Source organism: Pan troglodytes, chromosome 23, assembly GCF_028858775.2.
Source record: "Pan troglodytes isolate AG18354 chromosome 23, NHGRI_mPanTro3-v2.0_pri, whole genome shotgun sequence".
Lineage (NCBI taxonomy): Eukaryota > Metazoa > Chordata > Mammalia > Primates > Hominidae > Pan > Pan troglodytes.
This window is the reverse complement of record NC_086016.1, coordinates 19,561,286-19,580,437: the sequence shown is the minus strand read 5'-3', so window position 1 is coordinate 19,580,437 and position 19,152 is coordinate 19,561,286. Positions and strand designations below refer to the sequence as shown.

At 38.1% G+C, this 19,152-nt stretch overlaps 1 pseudogene; it reads left to right on the top strand.

Annotated features, from left to right (window-relative positions):
- The window catches only part of LOC112208179 (zinc finger protein 532-like), a 58,318-nt pseudogene extending 47,251 nt beyond the window's left edge, over positions 1–11,067 (top strand).
- Positions 11,068–19,152: the final 8,085 nt, after the last annotated feature.

The window sequence follows — 19,152 nt, the reverse complement described above, 5'->3', positions numbered from 1 at the left end:
TTTTTCTTAAATACATCTGAGGCAAAACAGGTTCTAGGAGTAAAGTATGTTTGAAAAGTGCTGGGTTAAACAACTGAACCTATGAAGGAAGGAATAGAACTTCTCAAGCTCTTGACTCTGGAATCTTTTTTACACGGCAATTAACACCATGCTTCTTCTTGGATTTGTATTTCAGATAAACACAATCTGGGAAACATTTTATAATAGAGGGCCACACCAGATTGACTATTGCCCCCAGGAATGAAATGAAAACAGGAATGGATTCTCCAGTAAGAGGTACCCAGATATCCTAATCTTCAGTAGCTGACCTAAACCCTGGACAAGTGGGATCAAACCCCATAACCAAATACAACTGTTTAGGAACTAAGTGGATAATCACTCTGTGTTGTATGAACATGTGGGCAGTGTGTTTCCTACACAGCTTAAAAGTGCAACAAAAAAAGATCTAGGTGTCGTATAAAGAATTTCTACCACAGTTAGGGTAATGGTGGACTGACAGGCAGAAGGTCTTAGATGTGACTTAAGTAAAGTTCAATAGAAGCTTCCAGCACAGATATTCATGTTTCGAATTGGACCGCTCAGTTAAAAAGTTTTTCCATTAGACTTCCCCTAATCAAATTAGAAATTATCTAATTTTCTAATAAAGTTTTCCCCAGGCACAAGGAATCTGTGAACTGGACCTAAAAAATTCTGCATAATGTGCTTTTATTACCATAAAAGATGCACATTTATTTTAAAAACTTCTCTACACCACCATCATAAACCTTTGCACACACATTTCTTTTGGAAGCTAACTTCTGAGTGGTAATGAAATATATTCTTAAGAAAAAAGTCTGACACAATGCCTTTGCATCTTAAAATATGTTAAAATATTATTTGAAAAGAGTCAAACATCTGTCTTTTCAGGGTATCACAGGGCATCAAACTGGAAAATGTGGCACTGCCAGGAGTTTCTACCTGGTGAAGGTTGGCAGACTTTTCTCTTCAGAGGGCTCTTGACAGGGTAGCATCCATTATCTTGCCAATTTACCAAAACCTAGGCCCAATCCTCAGTCTTATAGGTTCAGAAATTTATTTTTATCATCATCAATAGGGTAGCTACATTGCTTAGAAGCAAACAAAAATAACCATGCTTCAATAGAAATCAGGATATAGATGTATTAATACAGAATGACAAATATAACTGTGACAGAAATAGGAATGCCTGTTTATGGTCATATACGGCCAATACTTTCATTACAGCCAAACTCATACATGCAGCCAAATAAGAGGCCCCTGGATACACAGGGAATCAGAATAAAAAAAGAAGAACTGAACATTTAGTAGTCTTCTTTCATTCAACTTCACTTCAACTTCCTATTCTTCAAGAAGTATACCTGGCAAAGCTCATTTGAGAGAGGAAAAGCTTTCCTCCACCCTCTGTTTTACAGCGCTGAGGCTTCTCATCACAGTTCTATGACTTGTAGCTTAAATCCATGTTACATGGTCACTGGCATTGTTAGTGCTTCTCTTTTAACACTGTAGGAATTAATCAATTCGGTAGCATATTTAATTAATTCTATCACTAGCCTGGCTACTGGCCACCCTTCTCTTCTCAACCAGGAAATTAAGTCAGAAAGGCTTATTTTCCCTTAGTAAGACTTTGGGGACATAGCAAAGTTCATGACAATAAGAAAGAAGTGGCAGCAAGGGTTTGAAAAGAGTGGTTTCAGTCAACTGAGGGGTTCCCATGGGAGAAGCAGGATCAAAGAGAGAGAGAGAGAAAAAACAGGGAGGGCTAATTAGATTAGTTCATAGTTGTCCCAAGAGCGATGCCTTTGGGGGCTTCCCTTAGGGGGGAAAGAGTCCAGGCCAAAGGGATGACCCGTGAGATGGCTGCTGTAAAAGTGGACAATTCTTTTTCCAGTGGCCTGGCTATTTGCAAAAAAGGCAGACATCTTAGGGCACAGGGGTCTTTAGTTTGCATGCACAAGTAGAAGTACTCCCAATCCCTGCAGTTGTTGTAACTGGGAAGACATGCACCTGTTTACCTTCGTAAGTGTTTCCCCACTGTCACCACTGTAATTCTAGGTTATCTTTAGGGAGGCCAAACTTATCTACCTACTGAACCCAGTCCAGTTTCCATCTGATCATCAGACTGAGTGACCTCTTACGTCGATCCAATACAGTTCACCAATCAAATCCAATTTGATGCTGGACTCAGTCAAGTTTTTACCAATGACTCATCAGCTACCCAAACCTCAAAAGGCCATATGTCATCTCACAGCACAAACTGGCCACTGGCACCCACCCCAAGGTTATTTGCCCTCTCATAGCACAAAACCCTGGATTCGAAACCCAAAAGGATCAAGGTTCAATGCAAAAACAGCAGAGTCTGGCCTAAGAGGAATGTACAACCTCAGAAGGAGAGCAAAGGGGCCAGCAGTGTCTTTCCTGAATTCCTCAAGGGGTCTTGGGAGGTGGATCCCATCCAGCTTGCCAGAACTCTCAAAAGACAAAATTACAACAAATTTACTTTAAACTAAATGAATTAAATAAAATAAATAAATAAAACTTAGCTTTTATTTATTATCTCAGAATCAACTTCAAAACCCAGTCTGGATAAAAAATAAAAATAAAAACCCTTACAAAGGTAAACAAATGCATAGCTCAAAACACAAATCCTTGGAGCTTCAAAATTTGAGAGAGAACTTGCCCAGGACCCCTGCTGCTGTGAGAGATCTGTGTGCACAATGGACCTGGTGGGTCGCTGTGCTTGGGCACTCCATGCTTCTGGGGTTTGATGGAAGTTCTACTTCAGATTGCATTTCCTACACTAATCTGTTAAAAAAAACCTTTACATACGCTAAATTTAGCAGAGTTTATTTGAGAAAAGAAACCGTTTAGGAATCAGGCAGCAGTTTGCACCAAAAATGGCTCAGAACACTCCATGCCACCATATGTGCAGGTTATATTTACAGCTAGAGAAAAAGAACTGCACAGAAACAGCCTGATTGGCTGCTGTTGGTATTTACCTCATATAGTCGTGTTTTGGCAGCTTTCAGCCTCTGATTGGCTGAAGGCTCAGCTGTTTTCATTGGCTAAGACATAGTTACATGTTATAAGACTATAGTCTTGGGTTAAGTTACAGTTATTTTTACACATTAAGTTAGGTTACAACTAGCTATGTATAGAGAACTCATTAGGCCGAACTTAAAAAAGTATGGAGGCCACTTTAGGACAAAGATAATTCAATTTAACAATACCCTTATGTATATATTTACTCTTTTTATGTATTTCTATATATATTAATAAATATAAGTAGTTGTATGTACATATATAAAAACACACCTATGTGTGTGCATACACATGTATGTGAGTATATATGTTTGCTTCTACCCTGTATGAGCGAAGTATGCCAGAGTGGCAGAGTGCTACATACATATGTGTAAATTTCTATATTAAATATATTTATGTATGTTACCTATATATTTATATGCTCATAAATATATATTTCCTTGAATAGTCACCTATGTTCTCTATTTCTAAATTTATAAATGTGCATATTTATGTGTGTGTGTATATGTATATATATATGTATATTTAATTTTTATGTGTTTGCTTCTGCCTTATTTGTAAGGTAGCCCAAAATGGCAGAGAGATTACATATGTATGCTATAAATGTTTATAGTATATATTTATGTTTATGTATATATTTAAATGTTGCATATTTTTTTTTTCAAGAATTTGAAAAAGTTTCTAAATTGAGGAAAAATTTACGTAAGATTAAGCACTTTAAAGTGTATCATTCACTGACATTGAGGACATTCTTAACACTCTCTAGTTCCAGAATTTTTTTTCTTTTTTGAGTGGGGTCTCATTCGGTCCCTTAGGCTGGAGTGCAGTGGTGAGATTTTGACTCACTGCAATCTCCACCTCCCAGGCTCAAACAATCTTCCCACCTCAGCCTTCTGAATAGCTGGGACCACAGGCACATGTGCCACCACGCCCAGCTAATTCTTCGTATTTTTTTTGGTAAACACGGAGTTTCACCATGTTGCCCAGGCTGGTCTTGAACTCCTGAGCTCAGGCGATCCACCTGCCTTGGTCTCCCAAAGTGCTGGGAGTTTTTATAGTTCGATGTCTTACATTTAAGTCTTTAATCCCTCTTGAGTTACTTTTTGTATATGGTGATAAGTAGGGGTCCAGTTTCATTCTGGCATCTAGATAGCCAGTTATCCTAGAATCATTTATTGAATAGGAAGTCCTTTTCCTCTTGCTTATTTTTGTCACCTTTGCCAAAGATCAGTTAGCTGTAGATGTGTGGCTTTATTTCTGGGTTCTTTATCCTGTTCTAATGGTCTATGTGTCTGTTTTTGTACAAACACCATGCTGTTTTGGTTACTGTAGCCTTATAGTATAGTTTGAAGTGAGGTAGTGTGATGCCTCTCGCTTTGTTCTTTTTGCTTAGGATTGCTTTGGTGATTTGTGCTCTTTTTGAGTTCTTCATAAATTTTAGAATAGGTTTTTTTTCTAATTCTGTGAAAAATGACATTGGTAGTTTGATAGGAATAACATTGAATCTGGAGATTGCTTTTGATAGTATATGGCAATTTTAACAATATTGATTCTTCCTATCCTTGAGCATGGAATGTTTTTCCATTTGTTTGGGTCAGCTCTGATTTCTTTCAGTAGTGCTTTGTAATTATTGTTTTCTCGTTGTAGAGATCTTTCACCTCCCTGGTTCCCTTTATTCCTTGGTATTTTTGTGTGTGTATGTGTCTACTGTGAATTAAATTGCATTCTTGATTTGGCACTCAGCTTGGATATTGTTGGTGTATAGAAATACTGCTGATTTATGTACCTTGATTTTGTATCCTGAAACTTTGCTGAAGTTGTTTATTAGACCTAGGAGCTTTTAGGCAGAGACTATGGGGTTTTCTAGGTATAAAATCATGTTATCTGCAAACAGAGATAGTTTGACTTCCTGTCTTCCTATTTGGATGCTTTAACTTCTTTCTCTTGCCTGATTGCTCTGGCTAGGATTTATAGTACTGTGTTGAATAGGAGTGATGGCAGTGGGTATCCTTGTCTTGTTCCAGTTCTCTAGTGGAATGAGCCCAGCTTCTGCCTGTTCAGTGTGATGTTGGCTGTGGGTTTGTCATAAATGGCTCTTATTATTTTGAGGTATGTTCCTTCAATACCTAGTTTATTAAGGGTTTTTAACATAAAGGGATGTTGAATTTTATCAAAAGTCTTTTCTGTATCTATTGAGATGATCATGTGGTTTTTGTTTTTAGTTCTGTTTATGTGATAAGTCACATTTATTGACTTCCATATGTTGAACCAACCTTGCTTGTTTATCCCAGGGATAAACCCTGCTTGATTATGGTGGATTAGCTTTTTGATGTGCTGGTAGATTCAGTTGGCTGGTATTTTGTTAAGGATTTTTGCATCTGTGTTCATCAACGATATTGGCCTGTAGTTTTTTCTTTGTTGTGTCTCTGCCGGGCTTTGGTATCAGAATGATGCTTGCCTCATAGAATGAGTTAGTGAGGAGTCTCTGCTCCTCAATTGTTTGGAATAGTTTCAAGTAGGGATAGTAGCAGCTCTTCTTTATACGTCTGGTAGAATTTGGCTGTGAATTCATCTGATCCTGGGCTTTTTCTTGCTCAAAATCATAAAATTAGATGGAAATTATTTTATTATTGATTCAATTTCAGAACTCATTATTAGCCTGTTCAGGGTTTCAGTTTCTTCCTGGTTCAATTTTGGGCAGTTGTGTTTTCAGGAATTTTCCCACATTTTGTAGGTTTTCCAGTTTGTGTGCCTAGAGGTGTTCATAATGGTCTCAGAGTCTTTTGTATTTCTGTAGGGTCGTTGATAATGTCTCCTTTGTCAATTTTGATCGTGTTTATTTGGATATTCTCTCTTTCTTCTGCTGTTTGTCTAGTTAGCGTTCTATCTATCTTATTTAGTCTTTAAAAAACTTCTGGTTTATTGATCTTCTGTATGTTTTTTCATGCCTCACTTTATTTCAGTTCAGCTCTGATTTTGGTTATTTCTTGCCTTCTTCTAGTTTTATGGTTGGTTTGATCTTGTTTTTCTAGTTCTTCTTCTAGGTGGGATGCTATGTTGTTAATTGGAGATCTTGATGTGAGCTTTTAATGCTATAAACTTTCCCCTTAACACTGCTTTAGCTGTGTCACAGAGATTCTGCTATGTCTTATCTTTTTTTTCTTTGGTTTTGAAGCTTATTTCTGCCTTAATTTCATTATTTACCTAGCAGTCATTCAAGAGCAGGTTGTTCAATTTCCATGTAATTTTATGGTTTTGAGCAATCTTCTTTGTATTCCCTTCTATTTTTATTGTGCTGTGGTTTGAGAGCGTAATTGGTATGATTTCAATTTTTAAAAATTTGTTGAGAATTGTTTTTTGTCTGATTGTGTGGTCGGTTTTAGAGTATGCACCATGTGGTGATGAGAAGAATATATATTCTGTTGTTTTGGGGTGGAGAATTCTGTAGATGTCTGTTAGTTCCATTTGGTCAAGTGTTGAGTTCAGGTCCCACATACATTTTTTAGTTTTCTGCCTCGATGATCTGTCTAATACTGTCAGTGGAGTGTTGAAGTCTCCCACTATGATTGTGTGGGAATTTAAGTCTCCTCACAGGTCTCTAAGAATTTGTTTTTATGAATCTGGATGCTCCCTGGTGCTCCCTGGGTACACACATAATTCTTGTGTTGGATGCATATATATTTATAAGAGTTAAGTCTTCTTGTTGAATTGAACACTTTACCATTATGTAATGCCCTTCTTTGTAGTTTTTTGATTGTTGTTGACTTAAAGTCTGTTTTGTTTGAAATTAGAATAGCAGCCCCTGCTATTTTTTTTTTTGTTTTGTTTTTGTTTTCTGTTTGCTTGGTAAGTTTTCCTCCATCCTATTACTTTGAGCCTATCAGTGTCATTGCATGTGTGAGATGGGTCTCTTGAAGATGGCATACAGTTGGGTCTTGTTTGTTTGTTTGTTTTAATTTTTTGAGACCGATCTGTCTCTTTCACCCATGCTGGAATGCAGTGGCACAATTATGGCTTCCTGCAGCCTCAACCTCTTGAGTTCAGGTGATCTTTACACTTCAACTTCTGGAGTAGCTGGGACTACAAGCGCATGCCACCATGCCTGACTAATTTTACATTTTTTATAGAGATGAGGTTTTCCCATGTTGCCCAGGCTGGTCTCGAACACCTGGGCTTAAGCGATCTGCCCACCTTGGTCTCCCAAAGTGCTGGGATTACAGACATGAGCCACTGCACCCAAGTGGGTCTTGCTTCTTTATTCAACGTGCCACTCTGTGCATTTCAATTGGGGCATTTAGCCCATTTATGTTCAAAGTTAAAAATTCTATGTACAGAATTGATCCTGTCCTTATATTTTTTTCAGCTGGTTATTATGCAGACTAGATTTGATTTTGTAGTTGCTTTATAGTGTTAATGGTCTATGTACTTAAGTGTGTTTTTGTGGTGGTTGGTAATGGTCTTTTGTTCTCATATTTATTTTATTTTATTTTGAGACAGGATCTCACTCTGCTGCCCAGGCAGAGTGCAGTGGTATGATCTGGGCTCATTGCAACCTCTGCTTCCTGGGCTCAAGTCATCCTCCTGCCTTAGTCTCCTGAGTGGATGGGACCACAGGTGCATAACACCATTCCTAGCTAATTTTTATATTTTTTGTAGAGACAGGGTTTCACCATGTTGACCAGTCTGGTTTTGAACTCCTGGGCTCAAGTGATCCGCCTGCCTCAGCCTCCCGAAGTGCTCAGATTACAGGCGTGAGCTACTGCGCCTGGCTTGTTTCTATATTTAACACTCCCTTAGAGACCTCTTTTAAGGCAGGTCTGGTGGTAATAAATTCCCTTAACATTTGCTTGTCTGAAAAGTATCTTCTCCTTTGCTTATGAAGTTTGTTTGACTGTGTATGAAATTCTTGGCCTCCTCGGCATTGCACCATCAAGACAAAGTTGTCCTCCAACTTCTCGTCCTGCATTGCTGCCATTGCAGCTCTCAGAACTAAAAAGATGGCTTCAGACTCCTCCAAAGAACAAGTGGCCAATTCGAGGGAATCCTCCCCGTCACCAAAAGAAGTAAACGACAGTCCGAGAGCCGCCACCAAGTCTCCTGAATCCCAGAATCTCATCGATGGGACAAAAAAACCATCCCTAAAGCAACCAGACAGTCCCAGAAACATCTCAAGTGACAACAGCAGCAAGGGAACCCCGTCCTCTTCTGCAGGATCCACACCAGCAATCCCCAAAGTCCGCTTAAAAACCATTAAGACATCTTCTGGGGAAATCAAGAGAACAGAGACCAGGGTATTGCCAGAAGTGGATCTTACTCTGGGAAGAAACCTTCCGAGCAGACGGTGTCTGTGATGGCCTCTGTGACATCCCTTCTGTCATCTCCAGCATCAGCCGCTGCCCTTTTCTCTCCCCCAGGGTGCCTCTCCAGTCTGCAGTGGTGACCAATGCAGTTTTCCCTGCAGAGCCCACCCCTAAACAGGTCACAATCAAGCCTGTGGCTACTGCTTTCCTCCCAGTGTCTGCTGTGAAGACAGCAGGATCCCAAGTCATTAATTTGAAGCTTGCTAACAACACCACGGTGAAAGCCACGGTCATACCTGCTGCCTCTGTCCAGAGTGCCAGTGGCACCATCATTAAAGCTGCCAATGCTATACAGGAGCAAGCTGTCATGATGCCAGCATCCAGCCTGGCCAATGCCAAACTTGTGCCAAAGACTGTGCACCTTGCCAACCTTAACCTTCTGGCTTAGGGTGCCCAGGCCAACTCTGAACTCCACCAAGTGCTAACCAAAACTCAGCAACAAATAAAGAAGGCACTAATCAATGCAGCAGCCTCACAACCCCCCAAAAAGGTGTCTCGAGTCCAGGTGGTGTCGTCCTTGCAGAATTCTGTGGTGGAAACTTTCAACAAGGTGCTGAGCAGTGTCAATCCAGTCCCTGTTTACATCCTAAACCTCAGTCCTCCTGCCAATGCAGGGATCACATTACTGATGCATGGGTACAAGTGCTTGGAGCGTAGGGACTCCTTTGAACTTGCAGCACTACAACAGATGGAGCATGTGCGTCGAAGTAACGTGCAACCATTGTACAAAGAACCTCGTTGTTTACAACAAATGCAACCTCCTTTCCCAAGCCCGTGGGCATAAGGAGAAGGGGGTGGTAATGCAATGTTCCTACTCAATTTTAAAGCCAGTCTCAGCAGGTCAAATCATAGTTTCTCCATCAAGCAATACTTCTTCTTCATCTTCCACTCTTCAGAGCCCTGTGGGAACTGGCATACACACTGTCACAAAAATTCAGTCTGTCATAACGGGCTCCTTCAAGCACTCCCAGCACCACAGCCATGCCCTTAGATGAAGACCCCTCCAAACTGTGTAGACATAATCTAAAATGTTTGAAGTGTAATGAAATCTTCCAGGACAAGACATCCCTGGCTACACATTTCCAGCAGGCTGCAGATATGAGTGGACAAAAGACTTGTACTATCTGCCAGATGCTGCTTCCTAACCAGTGCAGAGAATCCATCAGCACAAATCTCCCTACACCTGCCCTGAGTGCAGGGCCATCTGCAGGTTGGTGCACTTCCAGACCCATGTCACCAAGAACTGTCTACACTACACAAGGAAAGTTGGTTTTTGACGTGTACATTGCAATGTTGTGTACTCTGATGTGGCTGCTCTGAAGTCTCGCATTCAAGGTTCTCACTGTGAAGTCTTCTACAAGTGTCCTATTTGTCCAATGGTGTTTAAGTCCGCCCCAAGCACACATTCCCACACCTACACACAGCATCCTGGCATCAAGATAGGAGAACCAAAAATAATATATAAGTGTTCCATGTGCAATGCTGTGTTCACCCTGCAAACCTTGCTGTATCGCCACTTTGACTAACATATTGAAAACCAGAAGATATCTGTTTTCAAGTGTCTAGACTGTTCTCTTTTATACGTAGAGAAGCAACTTATGATGGACCATATCAAGTCTATGCATGGGACATTGAAAAGTATTGAAGGGCCAACTTGGGTGTAAACTTGCTTTTGAGCATTAAGCCTGCAACTTATAATTCAGCATATCAGAAAAAAGAGGACAGCAAATCCATGAGTGGGAAAGAGAAACTGGAAAAGAAATCTCCATCTCCTTTGAAAAAAATAAATGGAAACCAAGAAAGTGGCCAGTCCTGGGTGGACGTGTTGGGAGTGTGACCGCCTGTTCATGCAGAGAGATGTGTACATATCCCACGTGAGGAAGGAGCATGGGAAGCAAATGAAGAAACACCCCTGCCGCCAGCGTGACAAGCCTTTCGGCTCATCCCACAGACTGTGCTGGCACAACCGGATCAAGCACAAAGTCATCAGGAAAGTGTACGCCTGCTCACACTGCCCAGACTCCAGAGGTACTTTTACCAAAGGGTTGATGCTGGAGAAGCATGTCCAGCTGATGCATGGCAACAAGGACCTTGACCTGAAAGAAATGACAGACGCCACCAATGAGGAGGAAACAGAAATAAAAGTAGACGCCAAGGTCTGCAGTCCCAAGTGGAAGTTGAAAGAACCGGTTCTGGAGTTCAGGCCTCCCAGAGGAGCAATCACTCAACCACTGAAAAAGCTGAAAATCAATGTTTTTAAGGTTCACAAGTGTGCCATGTGTCGCTTCACCAGCGAAAACCTGCTGCAGTTCCACGAACACATCCCTCAGCACAAACAGGATGGTTCTTCCTACCAGTGCCGGGAGTGTGGCCTCTGCTACATGTCTCACGTCTCTCTGTCCAGGCACCTCTTTGTTGTACACAAGTTAAAGGAACCTCAGCCAGTGTCCAAGCAAAATGGGGCTGCGGAAGATAACCAACAGGAGAACAAACCCAGCCATGAGGAGGATCTCCCAATGGCGTCATGGCAGACAGAAAGTGCAAAGTGTGCGCAAAAACTTTTGAAACTAAAGCTGCCTTAAACACTCACATGCAGACACATGGTATGGTCTTCATCAAATCCAAAAGGATGAGCTCAGACGAGAAATAGCCACAGACGCTCCATGAGGAAAATCCCTGTCCACATTGGGATAAAAAAGACACTTTTGTTACACTAAGTTTGCAGTATAATAAAGTTAACGGTACTGTCTAGGCTGTTGCTATATATTCTCTTTCAACGGGCCTTCCTTCTTCATCTTGTCATATATATCCTCATTAAGTATTAAAACAGAATTTGAGTTTAAAAGAGTTTGTATATATTTAAACGAATAACTTTTTATAGTCTTTGTTACATGTTTGTATCAGTATTCAGTGGAAAACGTTTTGAGTTGTTTTGGGTTAGAATTTTTCTTTTTGTCCTGTTTCTTTAAAACAGAGTTCTTAGTAACAGGGGCAGTTCCTGAATTCAAATAAATCATTTTGTATGTTTCAAATTTGAATGGCTTAACTAATTACAGGCTAAAATAATGCCTTTTTTAGTGTTTTTAATTTTTAAAATTCACTACATAAATTGGAACTAATTGTGGGTCTCAAAAACACTAGGAACTTCTAAATGTCTTAGCACCTCCTGGATGTGCCTGCTCCGAGGGAGTGAGTGCACGTTTGAGACAACTGCACTCCAGCGTGGGCGCGCCTTTGTCTTCAGGCCACGCCGAAGGGTGTTTAAAGCAGGCTTGCAGGTCGCTCCTTTCCCAGCCATGGATAAAAACTGAAGCCAGGAATCTAATAAGGAATGCTGATTTCCTCAATTCCATTTTGAGGAATGGGGAAGGTTATTCTAAAGAAAAAAAGAATGGGACTGGTTTTCTGGGCAGATCTGCAAGGCTGGCTTTAAGAGCACAAGGAGGGAAAGTAACAAAACGGCTGGACTACTATAAAAGTTACAAATACGTAGTTAGACCAATAGATCTACATAGTCAGGTTTTTGTCATGTAATTTATTAACTATTACAGAAACACCACTAAGAATATCAAGTATTTCTCTGGCTCTTGATAGAAAAAAAAATCAGCTGACTTAATCCTTTGTTTTCAAAAGAGTTGGCGTTTCCTGTTCTGGGTGTTACTGCCAAACGTTCTGGTGCTTAGAGTTGGGATGCACGACATCAACCACCGACTTATCAATGCAGCCGGCTGTGTATCGCAATTGGCCGTTACCTTAAGCACTGAGCCACATGGGATTAGTTCAGCCATTTCAAGAGGTATATTTAATGTTGGTAGTTCTGCTTTACTAAAATGCAGTAGAGGTACTCTTCTGTCCCTTCTGTTTATAGTTCTCTGACAGAGTTATATTTTTCGGTTTCGTCTTGTGTTTTCTTTTGCATCTTATATCTTGTATTTATCCCTGAACATGTTTTGTACTTTTTTTTTAAGAAAAGGAATTCTTTTGTGTATATATATAGATACTTGCATGATATACTGTAGTCAATGTTCGGTTCCTCGAAAGGTCTTGCTGCTGTCAGGTGTTATACACTCCATCCATCATAACTGTATGAAACACATTTCATATGTAAATAAACGTGGGACATTTGAAAAAATATTTTGTTCTATGTAGTTGAAAATCATTGGCTAAGTTCATTATAACCTCCTTTGTGCATCTTACCCTCATCCACACTCTTACAGCCTTTCGTTAATTGTAAATTCTTATGTCTATATTTTCCATATCTACTTAGTACTACTTTTTGGAATGAATCTTTTATGCCCTGCTCTGGTCAATAATCTTGGGTAAAATGAGAACACAAAGCCAGAGAGACCAGGTTTCTGTGGTTCTCTAACATCAGATTCTAATACAAATTCTGCTGTGCAGTGCCCAGGCATTGCCACCCCTCTGGAGAGAATTCTATGGCTACATCCCTGAATGTCAACAGTTCCATTTCTAGGCTTGCAGCAGGTTCTGGTGTCTTAGCTATGGATCTCCCAATACCTGCTGGTCACAGGGCCATAGAGACTGGGCTTCTAGGAACAGAAGACACAGAGCAGTGAACAGTAGCCAGTTTCATTCTGCCTATGGATAGGCAGTTATCCCAGCACTATTTATTGAATAGAGAGTTCTTTCCCTATTGCTTATTTTTGTCAGCTTCATGGATATTCACTTGGTTGTAGGTGTGTGACTTTATTTCTAGGTTCTCTATTCTGTCCCACTGGTCTATGTATCTGTTTTTGTACCAGTACTGTAGTGTTTTGGTTATGTAGCCTTCTAATATAGCTTAAAGTTGGATAGTGTGATGTCTCTGGTTTCTTTTTTCTTTTTTTTGGCTTAGGATTGCTTTGGTGATTCCTGCTCATTTTTTCATTCCATATGGATTTTAGAGTAGTTTTTTTCCTAATTCTGTGAAAAACAACATTGGTAATTTAATAGGAATAGTGTTAAATCTACAGATTGCTTTGGAGGTATGGCCATTTTAATGATACTCATTCTTCCCATCCACGAACATGGAAAGTTTTTCCATTTGTTTGTGTCATCTGTGATTTTATTCAGCAGAAATTTTTGTTATTCTTGTGGAGTTCTTTCACCTCCTTGGTTAGATATATTCCTAGGTATTTTTTTTGTGTGGTCATTATAAATGGGATAGCATTCTTGATTTGGCTCTCAGCTTGGACGTTTTTGGTGTATACAACCGCTACTGACTTTTGTACATTGATTATATATTCTGAAATTTTACTGAAGTTATTTATTAGTTGTTGGAATTTTTGGTAGTCTTTTAAGTTTTTCTAGGTATTGAGTAATATCAGCTATGAAGAGAGATAATTTGACTTATTCTTTCCCTATTTGAATTTCCTCTTTTTCTTTCTCTTGCATAACTGCTATGCTATGACTACCAGTACTATGTTGAGCCAGAATAGTGAGAATGGGCAACCTTGTCTTGTTCTGATTATTAAGGGGAATGAATCCAGCTTTTGCCAGTTCAGTATGAGCTTGGCTGTGAATTTGTTATAGATAACTCATTATTTTGAGGTATACTCCTTTGATGTCTAATTTGTTGAGGGTTTTTTTTATCATGAGGAGATGTTGGGTTTCATTTAAAACTTTTTCTGCATCTATTGATGATCATGAAGTTTTTACTTGTGTTCGTGTTTTTTGTAAATTTTGTTTATTTGTTGAATCACATTTATTTATTTGCATATGTTGAACCAACCTTGCCTCCCATGAATAAAGCCTATTCAATCATGGTGAATTAACTTTTTGATGTGTCACTGGATTCAGTTTGCTAGTATTTTGTTGAGGATTTTTGTGTCTGTTCATCAGGAATATTGGCCTGTAGTTTCCTTTTTTTGTTGTGCTTGTGTCAGATTTTGGTATCAGGATGATGCTGGTTTTATAGAATGAGTTAGGGAGGAGTTCCTTCTCCTCAATTTTTTGGGGAATGTTTCAGTGGGATTGGCACCAGCTCTTCTTTGCACGTCTGGCAGAATTTGGCTGTGAACTAATTGGTCTAGGACATTTCTTGGTTAGTAGGTTTTTTATTACTGGTTTATATTTTTCAAACTTGCTATTGGTCTGTTCAGGATCTCAATTTCTTCCTAATTCTTCCTTGGAAGGTTTTGTGTTTCTAGGAATTTATTCATTTCCTCTAGATTTCTAGTTTGTGTGCACAGAGGTGTTCATAATAGTCTCTGAGGCTCTTTTGTATTACCGTGGGTATCAGTTCTGATTGTATTTATTTGAATCTTCTTTCTTTGTTAGTTTACCTAGCATTCTATCAATCTCACGTACTCTTTGAAAGAACCAACTTTCAATTTCATTAATCTTTTATATGGCTTTTTGGGTCTCAATTTTATTTCTGCTGTGATTTTTGTTATTTATTTGATTCTGGTAGCTTTGGATTAGTTTGTTCTTGTTTTTTTAGGTCCTTTAGGTGTGATGTTAGATTGATAATTTGGTATCTTTCTAGCTTTTTGAGGTAGGCAAACCATTTAAGCACTATAAACTTTCTTCTTAATGTTGCTTTTTCTACATTCCAGAGATTTTGGTAAATTGTGTCTGTGTTTTCATTTACTTTAAATAATTATTTGATTTCTGCTTTAATTTTGTTAACTCAAAAGTTATTAAGAAACAAGTTCTTTAGTTTCCATTTTATTGTGTGATTTTGAAGTATCTTCTTGATATTGCCTTCTATTTTTATTCTTCGTGGCCCAAAAATATGCTTGGTGTTGTTTCTTCATTAAAAAAAGTTATTGAGACTTGCTTTATGGCCAAATATGTGGTTGATCTTAGAGTATATGCCATGTGCAAATGAAAAGAATGTATCTTATGTGGTTGTTGTGTGGAACATTTTGTCAATTTTTATTAGGTCCAATTGGTGAAGTGTTGAATTTAAGTCAGCATTTCCTTGTTAGTTTTCTGCCTCACTCATCTATTTTTCTAATTAGTATGATTCAGTTTTTTTTTCTGACATTGCAGTTTTCTTCACCTATCACAACACTTCAAGAAGACTATTACAAGAATACTACAAATTTTACACATAATATCATCAAAGGAGTGACACATTGGAGAAAAACCATGATAAATATTCAAAAAAACTAGAACATACATTTGTATATTCTTTCATTAATTGTATTAGCTTTTTCCTCCTTTTGTGCCCGTACTTATTAGAATCTTTTTCATAAAAAAGCAGTTTTCTTTCTTTCTTGTTTTTTTTTTGAGACAGGATCTTGTTCTGCAACCCAGGCTGGTGTGCAGTAGTGTGATTATGGCTCATTGCAACCTTGAATTCCTAGGCTCAAGCAAATCCTCCCACCTCAGCCTCCCAAGTAGCTGGGACTACAAGTTTGTGCCACTAGACCCAATTAATTTTATGTTATTTTATTTTATTTTTGTAGAGTCAGGGTCTTGGTATATTGCCCAGGCTGGTCTCAAACTCCTGGGTTCAAGTGATCCTCCCACCTTGGCCCCGCAAAGTGCTGGGATTATAGGTGTTAGCCACCACACATGGCAGCAATTTTTGACTAGAGCTGATTGCAAATGTTTGTAGAGAAGAATTGAGAATAATAACACTGGATGACCAAAATTCGGTATAGCTATGGCTAAGATTTGATGAAAGTTCCCAATAGACAAGGAAATTTTGTTATTTCTATTATTTGCAGCATTTTAAGATAACAACCAGAATCATTATGACAGTGTCATGTTAGAGACATCAGGCTTTCATAAATGTTATATCGTCTTTAGAATATTCACATTAATAACATACCCATACAAATATAACTTAAGATTTAACATAGTAATCAAAATTATGACTGATAACAAATTAGCTTTTTGTAAATTTATATAAGTTTTGGAACATTTATGTCAATAATGTACCCATAATTGTAACAGAAAGATCTAATATCAATTATCATTTGATAATACTTTACAAATAATCTACCAAATAAGTCTAATTATTTAATACAAAAAGACTTAATTTACGATTTTCATCCTGGGGGAACATGACAAAGATGTCAAAAGTTTCAAAAAACTAGATCAAAATAAAACCATAGGTCACTGGAAAATAAAAGTTATTCATATACGTAGAGTGGTAATCAAAATACTTTGAAAGAAATACAGAAATGTTTATGAATGTAAAATCCTTAACCCTTTTAAATTTCAGTTTTCCTAAGTAATATGAAACCTAATAAGAATAATGCAGAAATTGTTTTAATAAAACATAAAATCTTTGCTTTTTAGACCAGCTACTATAAAGGTAAACAAACAAATAAACAAAAATCCCCACAAAACCTCCTATAGTGTTAATTTAGTTTGGATGTGTGTCCCCTCCAAATCTCATGTTGAAATGTTACCTTCAGTGTTGGAGATGGCCTAGTGGGAGGTGTTTGGGCCATAGAGGCAGATACTTTATGAATGACTCATTGCCATCCCCATGGCAATGAGTGAGTTCTTGCTCTGGTAGTTTATGCAAGAGCTGGTTGTTTAAAGGAGCTTGGCACCTCCTCCTCTCTCTTGCTCCCTCTCTTGCCATGTGACATGCCTGCTCCTCATTCACCTTCCACCATAAATGTAATTGTAATCTTCCTGAGGCCCTCACCAGAATCAGATGCTGGCACTGTTCTTCTTGTACAGTCTGCAGAACTGTGAGCCAAAATAAATGTCTTTATAATTTACCCAGTCTCAGGTATTTCTTTATAGCAATGCAAAATGGAGCAACACAAGTATGACTAATTCTCCTTATGGGAAGCCCATTTAGATAGCCTGGAAGTCAAGCCTGATAAAAAGGGTAGTTGACCTTAATCAGATGTAAGAACAGTGTGTCCACGATTATATGTGTACACGAGTGTATAAAGGAATGTAAACAGGAAAACTCATACCTTGAGCACAGAAACACATGGCTGTCAGTAACAGCATGAGAATTCCCCTCTATTGAAGAAAAGCCAAGAGTACAGAATCAAATTATTCTAGAGGAAAACACTGCTTTCTAGACCTTCAAGATAAACATTTTAGTGTCCAGCCACAACATCAGAGGTAGAGTGGAAGAAAATAGTTACGGGAGTTAATAAAAAGATTGAAGAAGAGAGTTATCATCCCAGGTAAGCAAAAAGATTTACCTTTTAAGGGAATAAAGAACAGAAGGCAATGACATATAAACTGCAAATCACATTTAGTGAGATAGAGCAGAATTTGAACTTCTGAGACATAAATTTGAGAAATTTCAAAAAGAAACAGATAAAACCTCTTGTAATTTTATTAATAACAAATAAATACTTTCATAAAATCTTATTCTAACATAGGGGACCAATTTTTAGTTTTGTATTAGTGTATTTTTAATATCAAAACTCCATATTTAGAAAGATAAATATTTGTGTTACAGCAAACTTAATCACATACAAACTTCCTTTAATAAATCTCTTTTCAAATATCTTATTGTGACTTACACAGACTACTTAAGACATCCTGGGACTTTTTGCTCTTTCTTATACTTCCTTTTTCTTAAATACCCAGTCATTTCACTGTAGGAAAAAATTTACTATACAAGATTCTTTCTTATACAAAATTATTCTCTTTTCTTTTTAACCTCTTTTTGTTTGTTTACAAAAAAGTACATTTCCATATCCATAACTTCTTTCACTTTCTCTTCCAATTACTTGTTTCTTTCTGTCTTATTTCATAAATAACCTTTAAATAACCTCTGAATTAGACAAAATTTTCTTTTCTCAATAAGAACACATTTCATGCCTTTCTTGTATTTTTTCTTATCAAAAATACAACTTATTTTTTGGCATACTTTATATACAAAATTATATGTTAGTTAGAACTTTTAACTCTTAGTAACCTTAAATTTTGGTGTAAACTTAGTAAGCAAGATCTTGACTTGTCTGCCACATATCAGTATTTTATAGAAAAGAGCCATTTCATCATTTTTTAAAAATACGTTTTCTTACAATATTTTCTTAACTGAAAATGACATGTAATGAGTTTCTATTATTTAATTTATCATAAGTTTAAGATTTCAAATTACATAAAAGGTTTATTTATAAGCATTTTTTATTTACATTTGCCTAATTTACTTACTTTTAACAGTATAACAAGATTACTTATGCAAACTGAGATATTAGACAAAGCTGATAAGTATTTCAAGTTATTTTGTTGTTAACAACTTTTATAGCCTATAAATATCAAATGTTCATTTAAATAAGAACCTGAAAGTTACATATATGGGTATTTTGCCTCTAACTCATAAGATATGTCTGTTTTCGTGAAAACAACATTAAATCAGCCTTACTTATCAAAAAACACACAAAGATCATTCTGTTTTTGGCTTGATTTATAGTTTTATAGCCTTCATACCAAACCCCGACACTTTTTTTTTTTTTTTTGAGACGGAGTCTTGCTCTGTTGCCCTGACTGGGGTGCAGTGGTGTGGTCTCGGCTCACTGCAAGCTCTGCCTCCTGGGTTCACGCCATTCTCCTGCCTCAGCCTCCCGCGTAGCTGGGACTACAGGCGCCTGCCATCACGCCCGGCTAATTTTTTTGTATTTTTAGTAGAGACGGGGTTTCACCGTGTTAGCCAGGATGGTCTCGATCTCCTGACCTCGTGATCCGCCCGCCTCGGCCTCCCAAAGTGGTGGGATTACAGGCGTGAGCCACCGCACCCAGCCCCCTGACACTTTAAAATATCTAGCAGAAACAACTATAAGACTTTTTGATCAGT